This window comes from Helianthus annuus, chromosome 4 (assembly GCF_002127325.2).
Source record: "Helianthus annuus cultivar XRQ/B chromosome 4, HanXRQr2.0-SUNRISE, whole genome shotgun sequence".
Classification (NCBI taxonomy): domain Eukaryota; kingdom Viridiplantae; phylum Streptophyta; class Magnoliopsida; order Asterales; family Asteraceae; genus Helianthus; species Helianthus annuus.
The window spans coordinates 61869372-61883931 of NC_035436.2; positions in this window are offsets into that span (position 1 = coordinate 61869372).

Genomic DNA, 14560 nt, shown 5'->3' on the forward strand with positions numbered 1-14560 from the left:
TTAATCACTAATCACTTTAATGGATCCTATGCTGTTAAAGGTGAAAAGCTAATCAAATACTTAGAGATAGTCAAAGAATTGGCACTCTCTTTTGTATCTTTTAGTTTAACACAGGTACCAAGGGAAGAAAACGCAGAGGCTGATGCATTGGCATATCTAGGATCATCCTTGAAGATCCCGGAGGACATAAGGATTCCTATTATCCATATCCTGAGCCCTGCTATCGAGGATCATGTAGCTATGGAGAATGGAGAGGATTCTGCAATCATCCCTAGTGATGATACTCGATCTCATTCAGGATCATGGATCCTCCCAATTATGAGATATATCCAACATGGAGAGATCCCTACAGGAGAAAACCCCAGAGCTTTCAAAATTAAGGTATCTCAATTTACAATATTGAATAACATGCTATACAAACGATCTCTGGCAGGACCATATCTAAGATGCATTGAGGATCCTGAAATCCAAGAAGTCCTAAAGGATTTCCATGAAGGAGATTGTGGAAACCACACTGGGGGCAGAGCATTATTCTCAAGGATCCTGAGGACAGGATACTACTGGCCTACTATGAAGAAGGACGATGTGGAATATGCCAAGAAGTGTGATCCTTGTTAGAGACATAGTAATATCCTTCACCAACCAACAGAGCTTTTGCATCCTATATCCTCTTCTTGGCCATTTATGAGATGGGGAATGGATATAGTTGGTAAGCTTCCTAAGGCACCTGGTGGAAAAGTATTCATGCTTGCTATGACGATTACTTCTCCAAGTGGATAGAGGCTGAAGCCTTTGGTCAAGTCAGAGAAAAGGAAGTTATATCCTTCATTAAAAGAAACATTATTACTAGATTTGGTATTCCTTCTGAAATTGTATGTGATAATGGATCCTAATTTATTGGGAATAGAACTACTAACTTTTGTGACAGCTGGGGGATTAAGATGATAACATCAACACTAGTCCACCCACAAGCTAATGGCCAGGCAGAATCATCCAACAAGATCATCATCAACAACTTGAAAAAGAAACTTGGATCCAAGAAAGGGAAATGGGCAGAAGAGCTACCTTATGTATTATGGGCTAATAGGAGAACTCCCAAGAATGCTACTGGTTAAACTCCATTCTCTTTGGTATTTGGAGCAGAATCGGTGATCCCTACAGAAATGGTGGTTCCTACTGCAAGAACAAGTATCCGGGATCCTAAAGGAAATGCTGAAAACTTGGTTCAAGACTTGGATACTATAGAAGAAATCAGGGATTTGGCAAGGATAAGGATGGCCAGTTATCAACCAAGGATGGCTGGAGCTTACAACAAGAATGTCAAGATCAGAAAATTCCAAGTTGGTGATATGGTACTAAGGAAAGCATTTCAGAATACCACCAATCCTGCTGATGGAAAGTTGGCACCAAAGTGGGAAGGCCCTTATTTGATTGAAGCTGAGGCAGGAAAGGGGGCATATCGATTGCTAACAATGGAAGGTGATTTGCTACCAAGAGCCTGGAATGCTGTCCATCTGAAGAAATACTTCATGTGATAAGGATCCATGATCCTCACATGACAAGTATCCTTGAAGGATCCTTACAAGACAGATGATCCTCATTTTGGTAACATTCTAATCTCAAACTATTTCATTCTATTATTCTCTTATATAAGGATAAGGATCATGCATCCTATATCCTCCTTTCACTTGATTCTGAGTTTTGAAGGTTCAGGTATCCTTAACAAAGGATTGATTATCCACAGAAGTATCCAGTTATTTGGGCTTGACCCCAGTTATTTGGGCTTGACCCCAGTTATTTGGGCTAGTCCCCAGTTTGGCCCTGTCCCCAGTATTGCCAGTGGCGCACGATAATCCTGGTACAGTTTACGGCAATGGGACCAGTACTCGCTTTAGGGGCTGACAATTTCATTGTATTGGTTGTATCCGGGATCCTACGTATAATGGTAGACGTACCATACATCCGTTCCTAAGGTTTCTAACGTTTTCACGTTAGCTAAGGTTTTGGCATTTTCATGTCACTAAGTTTCGATAGTCGCTAGTCAGGGCCATACTCCAGTTTACACACGATCCTTTGGGCCTGTCCCCAGTTACTAACTCTTATCTTATATTGGCTTAGTCCCAAGTTGTATTCTATTTCAGGTTTTTGAAGTTAAACAAGCAAGGATCCTTGATCCTTACCTTCCACTAAGGTTTGTCTTTCTTGATTATCCTGATTATGATTGTTAAGGAGTTAGGATCCTAACTTGGATCCTCAGATATTACCCTTAAATTACTTTGATTTTATCATTTATATAAGTGACCCTTATTCTTTGACAACAGACCCAATGATTCTTAAATGGCATAACCTTTCTAAAGTTTATCTTTTTCGACTATAGGATATTTGATCCTGGATCATATCCTAAAATTCTTAAACCTAATTTGTTTAACTTTTCTTATTCAAACAAAGTATATAATAACACTTGGAAACTAAAGGATTCATAAGGATAACAACACAGGATAAGTCAAAAATTTAAAGTTTTATTTATTCACAAAATGTTTAACCCTTTAAGGTTGTCAAATTTCCAACCCACATTTCTACCAGCAAAACGTGGCCCGTCCACATGGGTTGGCAAAGGGTGTCCATTGATGTGTGTCGGTGCGATATAATTTTGATGAGTATTTAAGCCCCTTTTTACACTTTTAGCCAAGTTTTAAATTTATAAAACACGATATTTACTAACACTAAACACACATATGGGCAAGTGCACCCATCGTGGACGTAGTATAGTGTTGGTAAGATACCGAGGTCGTCCAAGGACACAAGAGCTTTTAGTACCGGTTTATCCTCAACGTCTAATCAAATCAAAAGGTTAGAAAAATGTTTAAACTAAGAAAAATAAAAACTAACTAAATGCTGAAAATAAAAATAAAATAAAAACAGATAGACAAGATGAATCACTTGGATCCGACACGTGTATTAGTATAACCTTTGATTATTTTCGCACTTTTGCACTTGTTTAAGAGATTATCTTAGTTATTGTAGTAGGCCCCTCTTTTGAAGGCGACGTTACCCTCAACCCAGTAGTTTGAGTCAGCAAGGATACAATCCTAAAGGGTCGGATTATTGAAAGATAATGAATTAAGTTATTAATGCAAATTGTGGTAGGCCCCGCTTTTGGCGGTGACGTTACCCTCGGCTAAGTAGTCTGAGTCAGCAGGGATACAGTCCTAAGTAGCCGGGTTATAGTATTAATAGTAGTTAGCTTATGAGGGGGTCAAAGAGTTTGGATCCCCGCCATCCAATACCTATGGGTATTGAAGGAGATCCTACTAAAATTGACCCAGGTCCCAAGCAGGACCTCTAAACGCTGAACAAGGGCAAGACCCTTACCAAACCGTTCCCTTAACCCCCGACCAGGTAGCCAACATACCTCCATATAGATCGTGGAGATATGAATGGTGAAAATCTTTTATTTTATATAGACAGTAAAATAATGACAAGACACCACGGACAAACGATAAGGAAAGATCACCTTCAACATAAGTAACTAGTTATTAAAGTCATTAATACAAAACCAAATAAAAAGTGCAAAAGATTAAAAATAAAAAGTATTATACTAAACACTTGTCTTCACCAAGTGATGTAAGAGACTTAGGCAAACATGGCCTTGATTGTCAAGAACTCTTACGATCAATCTTGGATCCCGAGACGACTCACACACTCTACGATGGACAATGGATGATGGTGGTGGATGATGGTGTTATGGTGGTGGTGGGTGGTGGATGAAGTGTGAGAGAGGTGGTGTGCCAAGGGATGAGAGAGAATGAAGCCAAGCTCCTCTATTTATAGGCTGAACAAAAGGCTGGACACGGCCCCGTGTCCGCTGGACACGGCCCCGTGCCCGTCTGACATTCTCTCTCTTCATTAATTGTAATTGCGAATTACAATTAATGCGCCTGCTGTACTTTCACCACGCCCCCGTGCCCGCTGGACACGGCCCCGTGGTGGGCAATGGAAGCTTCTACTGGTTTGTCTTTTCTGCTGCTTCCTGGGCACGCCCCCGTGTTCGCTGGACACGGGGCGTGTTCAGACTCTGTTTCTTCTCCTTTGCCTTGGGAGGTGCCGTTGAGGGTCCGGGCAGTCTACTTTTGTTCCTTTTCTTGTATTTATGCTAGAATTAGTTGTCTTTTTGCTTCTTTTATGATTTTGAGCTCATTTAATCCTGAAAATACAAAAGGAAGACAAAAACACTATTTTTCCAACATTAGTACTCAAAAAGGGTTAGTTTTATGCCTTAATTGATGTGATTTATATGTTGCATTTTTCACACATCAAATACCCCCACACTTGAACTTTTGCTTGTCCTCAAGCAAAACTCTTTAAATGTGGCTTACACTCCCAAATGGAATAGGTAGAAGAGAAGTTTTTAGCTTGTCCTAGAGTGTCGGGAATCCAAGGTCTTTGTAAGTTTTATTTTTATTTATTTACAATCCTATTCGTTATGATTTATTTTGAACGTTTCATAAGATAAATTACTTATTTGGGCATAGCATGCCTTATTAAAATTCCATTTATATACAAGTTCACATACCTCACGGGAGATCACTCAACACTCGGCCGAAGGTGTATATTTTAGTGAATCACTCGAGAGCGGCACGGAACTTACGCCTTCCATAGGCTTGCCAAGCAATCAATCCTCCTCCTTTTTAACTTTTTACCTTTGTAAATATCAAGAGGACTTTTGGGTGAAGGGTTAGGCTTGGGTTAAAGGTGGGTGGTTGGGTTAGTGGTTAGTAAAAAGGGCGAAAATCGTAAAAAGCGTCGGTTTTCGTAAAATACCTTGTTTTTAGTGACTTTTTATTTTGAAGTATTTCTCCAAACAAGCTTTTTTTTATAGCTTTTGTTTGTTTTTGACTTCATCATCATTTTTTTTTCACATGAAAAGGCGAGTTTACGAAAAATCGAGCTTGTTACTAAAATAAAGGGTGAAAAATAAAAAGGTTTTTGGTGGGTAAAAAGGGTTTTTGGGGTAATGAAATGAAAGGTTTAGGCTCAAAGGGGCTATCTAGGGGGATTTTTGGGTAGGTGATAAAAAATGAAAAATAATGGTTTTGAAAGAAAATGGTTAGTCCTAATGCCTCCATCATTTACTTACTTGGGTTTAAGTTGGTAAGGACCGGGAATGTATTATCGTGGCAAGTTCTAGATTTGTAAGAACCGAGCGGCTATTCAGACAAGAAACGAAAAATGAGCATTTAGTCTAAATATGTATATTTTTATGCTCAATAAAGGCTCAAAACTCACTTTTGTGGGAATGGGTTTTTAATGTGACCAAGTATATATAATCAAATTTTTAACTAGACTTGTTATGCTGTTTCATAATTTTCTTATGTTGGTTCTTTTTTATCACGACGCTATCGGTTGTAAACTTGTAAAAATATAACCTTTTTAGAACTTGTTATTCCCAACTTAAACTAAGACAAGTAAATAAAAAAAATGAAAAAGTTTTTGAAAAAAATTTGGGGTGTTTAGCGGTTCCAATAGAGTTTTGTGTAAGGCTTGTGTTTAGGATTTTGCAAAATTTCAAGGTTTTAGCATCCCCCCCACACTTAAATTACACATTGTCCTCAATGTGTTCAAAAATAATGTTTTTGGTTGATTAGAATGTGTAAAAGTGGGTTTAAAAGCAAAGTTTTGTGTTACTGGCATCCTGGACACGGCCCCGTGTTGACCGGGCACGACCCCGTGGTCAAGTGCCAGTAACAAAAATTAGAGAATTGAAACAGAAGCCTGGACACGAGGGCGTGTCCGCCGAACACGGCCCGTGTCCAGTTACCTGAACTGGGTGATTTTCTGCAGGGGGCTCAGCACGGGGCCGTGTTGGTTGGGCACGGCCCGTGTTGAGCCTTCTGTGATGGAGATTTTTGTCGGGTTGTTCTGTTCTTCGTGCATGGTTCCATTTTTCTCGTTCCCTTTTTCATCCATTACCACCATGAGTGTGTTTTATTTTCAAAACAACCATCAATCTTAATAACCATCATAGCATTGCAAACATAGAGAGACATTACATAAAGCTAAAGATAAAAGTACATAGATATTAAACTATGGAGTTCTAGCCCTATGTTTTATTTTAATTTAGCAAAATTTCCAAGAAGCTACTGATCTTGGTTAGATAAGGCATTTTAGAACTCCTTCTTCCGGGTGTGGTTCTCCTCACATGTCGGCGAGCCATTCCTCTATCTCCCTTGGAAGGAGAAAAGAGGGCTCATTTGCATTAGTTTGAGGAGTGGCAACTTCCGCTGGAATCTCTTGCGGGTTTTCCATGGGAGGTTATGCGGGAAAGTCTTCCCACCCGGTAGGGTTGTGAACCCCGAGTGCTAGGTTCCAGTCTTGTTGCGGAAGGACTGGTTCCATAGGAGGTGCTACCAGAATGTTTAACCTTTGGTGCAAAAGGTTAATCTCTTGGAAGCTGCTTTCAAGTCCCATTGTAAGATCGTTAATACGGTCAATGAGGACCTCCTCTACTGACGTCATTTCATCGAGAGCTTCCCTTAGTGCTATCACATAGTGCACAAGTGTAGCTTCAACGGAGGGCCTTCTTCCCCTTCGGCTGTTTGAGGAATGAACGGATGATGTTTCGCTGTTCTCACTCGCCATTCTATGAAAAATAAACCAAAAGCAGTTTATATGACGAAACAGTTTCTGGACACGGCCCCGTGCTCACTGAGCACGGCCCCGTGTTGATCTTTCTGCAGAGTTTTTGGAGCAAGGAATCTTGGGTTTTTAAGTTATTTCCTGAATTTATGTAGACTTTTTGGCAGTAAATAACTTTAAACAATGTTACACAACATGTTTTTACCAAGATTCCATGATCAAAACTCATTGTTTCCTACCACAAAGGTTGAAAAATTCCAACTTTTCATGGTAGTTCTTGAAGAAAGATGAAAAAGAAGGAAATGTCTAGAAGAGGAAAGGACAAGATGGGTTGTTGGAAACTTCTTTTAGACTTACCTAGGATTGTTTGAGAGAAGATTCCTTCAAATCTCTGTCCCAAGTTGGTCCAAATGTGCAGGATTTTTGGCTGCATTTATAGAAAACGACAGCCTTCTGGACACGGCCCCGTGTCCGCTAGACACGGCCCCGTGTGCAGATGAAATTCTGACACAGTTTGTCCGTATTCTGACGTTCTGATCAGAAGGGAATCTTTTGGTGGACACGGGGACGTGTTGGCCGGGCACGACCCCGTGTCGGAAAGCTGTTTTTATGAAGTTTAGTCTCTACTAAGGAGTTAATTTATATCGGGTGGCTCTTGACTCGTTGGAACAACCCCAAAGTGCCTAAGATACCTTAATTGTCCTATACTAAGGCGAGAACGCAAGAGGTTATCGGTGAGGGTAATTCCTATTTTCATTCTAGGTGGACAAGTCCAACCCTTTTCCGGGCTCTCGCTAAAGAAGGTGTATGCCGAATCGCTCAGGTCTATGTATGCATCGAACGAAGTCGATGGGGAGTCCTTCACGGCACAATCGGCACAGGGACGACTATCGTCCACGTCTTTTCTAGGTATGAAGGTATTTTCGGGAACAACGAGGTTGTCAGAATGCGGTTCCAACATTTCCTCATGGTCATCATCTTGGGATGGATCTATAAAATCCTTCCTAAGTTCTTTTGACCAATTGAGAAGTAGTTCTTCTAGTTGAAATAACTCGTCAAGGAGCATTTCTCCTAGAATATCTGGCTGGGCGCATTCGAGGGAGAAATAGTGCTTATTTTTACTTTCGCCCCTCTTAAGGTTACAAGGAATCAGTGGGTCTATATAGTGGGGCCTATAAGTGAGAAAATAACATTTTAATTCCTCATGTTCGCCTCCACATAATCGACACCACAAACCATAAGAGTGCCGAAAGTAAAAAGAATTACTATCACTCATGTTTGTGTCAGAAATTACCAACCGCCGGGATCTAACGATTCTGTTTTCAGCAACTGAATCTTGGGCACGGGGGCGTGTTGAGTGGACACGGCCCCGTGTTCAGCCTACTGTCTGACTTAAAACAGGATTGCCAGTTCCAATGATTGAGCACGGGGCGTGTTCAGCGGGCACGGCCCCGTGTTGAGCTCTGCAGAAGCTGAAAAACTAAGAAAAAATCCTAAAAATTTAAAGAAAAATAAAAATATGATTAAGCCGTTGATTCCTAACTTTCTTAAAATCCTTGTGTCCCCGGCAGCGGCGCCAAAAACTTGATGTGTGTCGGTGCGATATAATTTTGATGAGTATTTAAGCCCCTTTTTACACTTTTAGCCAAGTTTTAAATTTATAAAACACGATATTTACTAACACTAAACACACATATGGGCAAGTGCACCCATCGTGGACGTAGTATAGTGTTGGTAAGATACCGAGGTCGTCCAAGGACACAAGAGCTTTTAGTACCGGTTTATCCTCAACGTCTAATCAAATCAAAAGGTTAGAAAAATGTTTAAACTAAGAAAAATAAAAACTAACTAAATGCTGAAAATAAATATAAAATAAAAACAGATAGACAAGATGAATCACTTGGATCCGACACGTGTATTAGTACAATCTTTGATTATTTTCGCACTTTTGCACTTGTTTAAGAGATTATCTTAGTTATTGTAGTAGGCCCCTCTTTTGAAGGCGACGTTACCCTCAACCCAGTAGTTTGAGTCAGCAAGGATACAATCCTAAAGGGTCGGATTATTGAAAGATAATGAATTAAGTTATTAATGCAAATTGTGGTAGGCCCCGCTTTTGGCGGTGACGTTACCCTCGGCTAAGTAGTCTGAGTCAGCAGGGATACAGTCCTAAATAGCCGGGTTATAGTATTAATAGTAGTTAGCTTATGAGGGGGTCAAAGAGTTTGGATCCCCGCCATCCAATACCTATGGGTATTGAAGGAGATCCTACTAAAATTGACCCAGGTCCCAAGCAGGACCTCTAAACGCTGAACAAGGGCAAGACCCTTACCAAACCGTTCCCTTAACCCCCGACCAGGTAGCCAACATACCTCCATATAGACCGTGGAGATATGAATGGTGAAAATCTTTTATTTTATATAGACAGTAAAATAATGCCAAGACACCACGGACAAACGATAAGGAAAGATCACCTTCAACATAAGTAACTAGTTATTAAAGTCATTAATACAAAACCAAATAAAAAGTGCAAAAGATTAAAAATAAAAAGTATTATACTAAACACTTGTCTTCACCAAGTGATGTAAGAGACTTAGGCAAACATGGCCTTGATTGTCAAGAACTCTTACGATCAATCTTGGATCCCGAGACGACTCACACACTCTACGATGGACAATGGATGATGGTGGTGGATGATGGTGTTATGGTGGTGGTGGGTGGTGGATGAAGTGTGAGAGAGGTGGTGTGCCAAGGGATGAGAGAGAATGAAGCCAAGCTCCTCTATTTATAGGCTGAACAGAAGGCTGGACACGGCCCCGTGTCCGCTGGACACGGCCCCGTGCCCGTCTGACATTCTCTCTCTTCATTAATTGTAATTGCGAATTACAATTAATGCGCCTGCTGTACTTTCACCACGCCCCCGTGCTCGCTGGACACGGCCCCGTGGTGGGCAATGGAAGCTTCTACTGGTTTGTCTTTTCTGCTGTTTCCTGGGCACGCCCCCGTGTTCGCTGGACACGGGGCGTGTTCAGACTCTGTTTCTTCTCCTTTGCCTTGGGAGGTGCCGTTGAGGGTCCGGGCAGTCTACTTTTGTTCCTTTTCTTGTATTTATGCTAGAATTAGTTGTCTTTTTGCTTCTTTTGTGATTTTGAGCTCATTTAATCCTGAAAATACAAAAGGAAGACAAAAACACTATTTTTCCAACATTAGTACTCAAAAAGGGTTAGTTTTATGCCTTAATTGATGTGATTTTACACACATCATCCATTGTTCATGCGGTCATAGCAGTGCAGGAAATAAAAGGCGGCAGGATAACAAGTGGCTTCATCCCCCAAACAGAGGATCCCTCCACCACCTATTATCCTACCTATTGTCTAAGGACCCTTGATCCATAATCCTCTAAACTATTGTTCAAAGTACAGACCAACCATTATTCAACAAAAACATCAACAACCACAAAAACCACTACCAAACTTAAAAAATGGGCTCCGGCTATGTCTAGAAGTGTCCATCATCGCTGTTTTGGTCAAAAATCTAACGAGGATAATGCAACCAAACTCTTAGTTACGGGGAATGATGCTTGAAATGAAGAACAATAATAAGGATCACTTCGATATAAATTGCACAAATGACACAAGGATTTATACGAGGAAAAAGCCCTTGATCAATGAATGATCTCCGGCATAAAAAACCTCGGGTGATGGAAACTACCGATCACCAAGCTCAAATAAATCAATAAAAGTTTACAACTTCGGATAGTGACGAGCTAAGTACAAGGATCACTATGGTTATTCGTATAATAGTGTGTGATTTGCTAAGTGTTTGTTGAGAGCTTTGAGACTGCAATTGCACAAGAGTGTGTGGGTAACCGAAAATGGCTAAGTGTTCTAATTTTAGCTCGTCACCCCTTTAAAAATGAAAGCTAACTAAGCTAACTAATTGTCCGACTTTTGTGCCATGCTCCCACGTTCTCCACAACGTCCATTTCTATTCAAACGTGTGCGAAATACCCGTGGAATATTCCATAGTAACGTTGCCAAGACCAAGTCAAGCTCAATACTCCCGCAAAACAATACGAAACACAAACAGCCAATCGTTAGTATGAGGATCCTCAGGGTGATCCATGATCCTGATCCTGAAGCTCTTCTGAGGATCACTATCTGTCACAGAAGTAAGGATCACTAATTAGGATAGCAAATAAGGATCACTAATTGTTAGAAAATCCTCCCCTAACAATTGCCCCTAAAATATAAGGAGTAAAATGTAAAATTAACGAGTTATGTTTTCTTGATCTTATCTGCAACAAACTCAATGGATTTATAGCCGTTAATATCAAACTATCCGTTGCATTATGACGTCACAGAAGTGACACCCCTGCAAAATCATCATTATAAATAGGAGATATGGATATGATCATTTGCATTTAAATTCCAGAGCTACTCCCTTTATAACCGCATTCAGAAGATCAAACAGGTATTCTCCCCTTCATCTTCTCTCTTTGCTTGCTCTGTTTTTCTTCTCTTTTCAACTATTCCATTCAAAATGTTGCTCCGGAACTCCCATGCTAAGGATCACCAGAAAGAAAGCCCCTTCAAGAGTCAAGGGATCATCACAGATTCCGCTAAAGAACGCTGTCTTTTCACCGATCCTCAGATCGATAGGATCCGGTATTGTTTTCCCGCAAACACCGTATTTAAACCCTATGATCCCACTGCCCTGAGCGATCACACTTCTGAATCATGGGTTGCCTTCCCTGTGACCCCGTTTGCCATAGGCTACACATATCCCTTTCCAACCTTTACCCAGTCTTTCTTCTCCCTAACCGACATCTCTTATATCCAAGCCATGCCGATGATCTGGAGGGTTTTGTATACCCTTGAAAGGATCATCGAGCAGGAGGGGATAGATTTAGGCATGGCTGAGTTGGGAGAACTGTATGATCTTACCACCTTTGGTTCCCATCGCTATCTGTTCAAACGAATACCTGGGGAAGAGCATCCGATCTTCAAAGCTACCAAGAATGATACTAACTGGAAACGACGTTTCTTTTTTGTCAGGAGAGATTCTATCCCTGATGGGAAGGATCTACCCAAGAAGTGGGCTACCCATGGTAGGATGGAGGATCCTGAGAAGGATCACCATAGAACTTATCCTTTAGTATAAGGATCACTGACATTCTTTTGCTTTCTTGTTGTGCAGTTATCATCGTTTCACACCTCAGATTGACCCCTGCTGCTAAAGAGAGACTCTTGGCCTTCAAGAGACTTGACCCTGAAACAAGAACTTTCAAGACTACCACCCAAGATTCTCAGGAAGTATCCTCTGGTTCTGTCACGATGTCAAGTAAGTATCCTTGTTTAAAGATTCAATTAAATAATGAAATTCAAGTAAAATTAAGATACTTATCTTGTTTTGGTTGTGTAGGTGCTGGAAAATCCACCAAGTCTGCTTCGAAGTTCAGCATCACCGATCTCACCAATGTCAGATCCTCAAAGAAGAAGACTCCTGCTAGCCCAACTGCTTCAATACCCAAGGCACCCCTCAGAGGAAAGGGAGGCAAGAAGAGAAAGGCCTCCGAAGCTAAGGATCTGCAAGGCCTCCCCTTGATCCGCCAACAGTTCCTGGACTACTTCAATGAGGTAAGGATCACTGTCCCTGCTTGTATATCCTACTCGTTTGAGGATCATTTGGTTCTGACATTATCCTTTGTCTTCCTTGCAGAAATCTGCTGAGATCGAGACTTATGTTGGCCACGTGGAGGATCAGGATAGCAAGATTGCTGATCTTCAACAGGTTGCCGTGCTGAAGGACCTCAAGATAGCTGATCTTCAGAAGGATCTCCAGAACACCAAAAATGAGGCTGCCAAGATGCTGATCAACTTTGACTATGAGAGGCACGAGATCACCGAGGATGCCAAGGTCTCCGCCGCTATAGCAATGTACAAGACCCAGCTGCAAATGGCCATGGAAGCTCAGGATCCTGCTTTTGACAAGAGCACCTGGGACGTGGAGGGCTGGAAGGCAAGGCTAGCTGAACTGGGGGATGACGAAGAGGCTGAGGAGATCCTGACAATTGAGGCCGGAGGTAGTGCCAAGGATCAGGGTGGTGAGGCAAGTGGAGCTGGTGGTGAAGATGCAGCGAAGGTCTAAGCTGCAGGATTGGGCGATGAAGGAAACTTCTAGACATAGCCGGAGCCCAATTTTTTTTGTTTAGTGGTTGTTTGTTTTGTTGAACAATTTGATGGTTTGTACTTCGAACAATAGTTTTAGGTTTAAAGATCAAGGATCCTTCAGACAATAGGCGGGATTGCAAATGGTGGAGGGATCCTCTGTTTGGGGGATGAAACCATTGTGATCCTGCCGCCTTTATGTTCCTGCATAACTTCAAACCTATTATCATGGACACCCTTTACCCACCCCAGTGGACGGGCCACGTATTGCTGGTAGATGCTTGGGGTAGGTAATTTTAACAACCTTTAAGGGTTAGTCTTTTTGTTAATAAATAAAATCTTATCCTTTTGTCGCTTATCCTGTGTTGTTGTCCTTTAAGTTCCTTTAATTTTCAATTGTCTTTGATGTGCATTTATTAAATAGGCAATTTTGAATAAGCCAAACTGAAAACATATAGGATATGATCCATGATCAAATATCCTATGGTTGTAAAATCCCAAAAAGTAGTATATGTTTTAAGGATCATAAGTTCAGTTGTCAAAGTATAAGGGTTATTCAAATAAACAATGAATAAGATAAAAATAGTTAAGGATCATACCTGAGGATCCAAGTTAGGATCCTAACCATAATCAGGATAACTATAAGATAAACCTTAGAGAGAAATAAGGATCAAGGATCCTTAGTCGTTTAACCTCAAGGACCTGAAATAGAGCACAACTTGGGACTAAGCCAATATAATATAACAGTTAGCAACTGGGGACAAGCCCAAGGATAACTGGGGACAAGCCCAAGGATAACTGGGGACAAGCCCAAGGATCGTGTGTAAACTGGAGTATGGCCCTAACTGGCGACTATCCAAACTTAGTGACATGAAAATGCCAAAACCTTAGCTAACGTGAAAACGTTAGAAACCTTAGGAACGGATGTATGGTACGTCTACCATTATACGTAGGATCCTAGGTATAGCCAGTACAATGGAATTATCAGCCCCTAAAGCGAGTACTGGTCCCAATGCCTTGAACTATACCAGGATCATCATGCGCTACAGGCGAAACTGGGGCCAAGCCCAAATAACTGGGGTTAAACCCAAGGATCTGGATTGCTTCTGTAGATAATCAACATTATTCTAAGGATACCTGAACTTTCAAAACTCAGAATCTTGTGAGAGAAGGATAAAGGATACATGATCCTTATCCTTGTATGAGAAAATAAGTAAATGAAATAGTTCAAGATTAGGACATTACCAGAGTGAGGATCATTGAAGCTTTAAAGATCCTTCAAGGAGACCCCTAATGTAAGGATCATACGTGCCAGGAGGATCCCGCTCACATGAAATATTTCTTCAAATGGACAGCATTCCAAGCTCTTGGTAACAAATCACCTTCCCTGGTCAGCAATCTATATGCCCCTTTTCCTGCTTCAGCTTCAATCAAATAAGGGCCTTCCCATTTTGGTGCCAATTTTCCATCAGCAGGATTGGTGGTATTCTGGAATGCTTTCCTCAATACCATATCTCCAACTTGAAACTTCCTGATCCTGACATTTTTGTTATAAGCACCAGCCATTCTTTGTTGATAACTGGCCATCCTTATCCTAGCCAGATCCCTGATTTCCTCAATAGTATCCAGGTCTTGAGCCAGGTTCTCATCATTTTCCTCAGGATCACGGGTACTTGTTCTAGCAGTTGGAACCACCATTTCTGTTGGGATCACTGACTCTGCCCCAAATACCAAAGAGAATGGTGTTTGACCAG